This window comes from Tarenaya hassleriana, unplaced genomic scaffold (assembly GCF_000463585.1).
Source record: "Tarenaya hassleriana unplaced genomic scaffold, ASM46358v1 Cleome43, whole genome shotgun sequence".
NCBI lineage: Eukaryota > Viridiplantae > Streptophyta > Magnoliopsida > Brassicales > Cleomaceae > Tarenaya > Tarenaya hassleriana.
This window is the reverse complement of record NW_010967059.1, coordinates 806,915-809,918: the sequence shown is the minus strand read 5'-3', so window position 1 is coordinate 809,918 and position 3,004 is coordinate 806,915.

The following is a 3,004-nucleotide window of genomic DNA, read 5'->3' as shown; positions in this document are numbered from 1 at the left end:
GCGCAATTTAGGAATACAAACAGTTTCTCAAACTAACAATTTACCCAGATTCGTGCTTGGTACCTCTTGCCAAAAGAACAATTCGGAAACGAACAACAACCACTCAACAATACGATCGGTAATGACACAAATTCAAACAGATTTCGAAATGATCAAAGTGAATGAAAGGAACAATACAACCGTGGGGGAAGGCTGTGATTCAGGACGCCGAAGAGCCTTTCCAAGTCGTGACCCTAATCGATCTCCTGCAAGACACGAAATAGGTTGTTAAGTTTGATTGCAATGAGATGTAATCGTCGGATGTTCTTCAGTCAGATTACGAGCATTGTTTCGAGGTGATAAAATTTAGATTTCAAGCACAGCCACCTATGGTTGGATTCGTCTTTGAAAGAGGAAGAGTTTGATATATGGCTCGACAAATAATTCAAAGTTTAGCACAACCAAAACAGTCAAATACTGATGATATGTCAAACTGAACGAAACTAGAAGTTAGGAACGAAATTAAAACCGAAGCGAGAAGCAAGGAGCGATCTCACCGGGGAATTTCAGCCGTAGGATCGAGCATCTCTGATACCAAAATGATATACGCACAGAGGAGGATGGAAGCAAGTCTGATTGATGCACGCACAGAGGAGGATGGAAGCAAGTCTGATCGCAATCACCGGCTCGCATATAGCGGCACTCGAACTCACGAACAAACGGTGGTAATCGAAGGGGATTTATGGGAAACTCTCTCAATCACTGGCTCACTCAAGTGGCACTCGAATTCAAGAGAGAATCAGATGATGGATGGCGGAAACGAAGGGGAAGATAGCGAGTATGGATTCAGACAAACCGAAGGGTGAGCCGGACACACCGAGCTCGGGAATTTCGGACAAACCGAAAGAGAGAAAGAGATTGTCGGACAAACCAACAAAGATAGGGAGAGAGTCTTGGCTCAATCTCAATTCAAAAATACTTTAATCAAAAGGATGAAATCTTATTACAAAAGAGTTCTAGGTGGTTTATATAGAGAAAACAACAATAAATGCAAGTCTTCATGCAAGAGAAGGAGCCTAATTGTCATTTAATAAGGTGGTTAGGAAGAAAAGAGCTGTTGGAATTTAATGGTCTAATGGGCTGGGCCTTGATTTGTTCTTGGGCTGAAATGGACAGCTCATGGGCTGGCTTGAAGTCATCTTTGAGCCCAATAGCTTTCAGCCATGATGGAGGAGACGTTCCGGGTTAAGTCTTGGCCGAAAAGGGAGGTGTTCGCGTCGTGATCCCGGACTCCGTGAAGAACATGAGTGACGGCCTTTGTTAACGTGATAAGGAGGGCTCGAGCTCTAACACGAGTGAGAGGAGGCTCGGTTCTATGGCTTGCTCGGGGAGCCTTCGCGTTGTGCACGTCAAATCTCGTTCCCGCGGCTTCGAATGATCTTGTGACGTTATGATCATCCGACAAGAGTCTTGACGCCTGATGGGTCAAGTCTTGAACATCTTCTAGAGCTCCTTCCGTTAAGCTCCCGTCCTCGTCCAAGTTGCTAGCTCCAATGTCCTCATCAATATGGATTTATTGTGATCGCGTTATGTGTGATTATCGATATGTGTATATATATATATATAATGTGTGAAAATATATGATAGGTATAGAGATAGTAATTGATATTTTTCTCTATGAGAACGTAATATCTAGGGTCCACCCTGGTTACTCACTGAGCATATGTGTTCAACCCTCTATTGTTGATATTTTCAGATACCGAGGAGCACGAGTAGTGTATGGACGACATCCATCGAGTAGCAGCATCACGTACGGTGTTTGGATTTGGTGTGTGTAAAAATAAGGGATCATATCCCAGGATTTCGGTGTGATGTTTTACTATTTTGGACATGTGATTGATTTTACATTAAACTATATATTTTCCGCTATGAATTCTTTAAAAATGTGATATAAGAATATCTCATGTTTTGTTTTATGTGTTTTATTGGAATGTCCATGTGGCGCACTTGTATTCATGAGATACGAGTTATGGATGTCATATCTATACATAATTGCCCATCTTATACTTCAAAATCCTCCGTCTGAACCCAAAATTTGGATTTCTCCATATATTATATCCGATCTCATCTTATTAGATGTTTAGGTAGGCGATCTGTTGGTCGAATCGGGTATCAGAATTTTGAATTCTTTTGCCCTACTCTCTACTACCGATAATGTTTCAGATTCTGTCTCACTAACCCTTTCCTTGCAACAACATTCTACTGGATATAATCACGGTTATGATCGTGAGAATGATGATTAATTAAGACAAGTATGAGACATGATGGATGATGATGGATGATGAGCATGTGTATTAGATGTAGATCACAGTTATAGGTACTTATTTGGAATAATGGACTAGATGGCTTGTATGAAATTATCGCATGGACTCGATCTAGGACTTGAATCTCATGTAATGGTTCGTTTTTGGATCCTCAAACTTGAGATATCCATGGTATCCGATATAGGTAGTGGTGTGTTTTGAATACACCAAACGTCGTTTTTAATTGAATGATTATGATTCTCAAAAATCTATGGCATCAAATCCAAAATTTAAAGACAAAATTTTAGTTAAAACACAATATTTATTATATATAAATTATACTTAAAACGTACAAATTATAATCAATATAAAAGAAACAGAAATATAAAAATCTTATTATATAAAAAACTTAACAAATACAAACAAAAAAATCATAAAACGATATATTTATATATTTTATATAATATAGGACTAAAATTATAATTTAATTACTATTGGGATATCTAAAGGTAATTATCCATTTTATACTTCAAAATCCGAATATAAAACCCAAATTCGGAGTTCTCCACATATTATACCCCATCTCATTTCATTCTCATTAGATGTTTAAATACCCGATCTGTTGGTCGAATCAAGTATTAGAATTTCGATTTTTTTTTCTTATTCTCTGCTACTGATAATATTTCAGATTGTGCCTCACTAACCCCTTCTTTGAACAAACA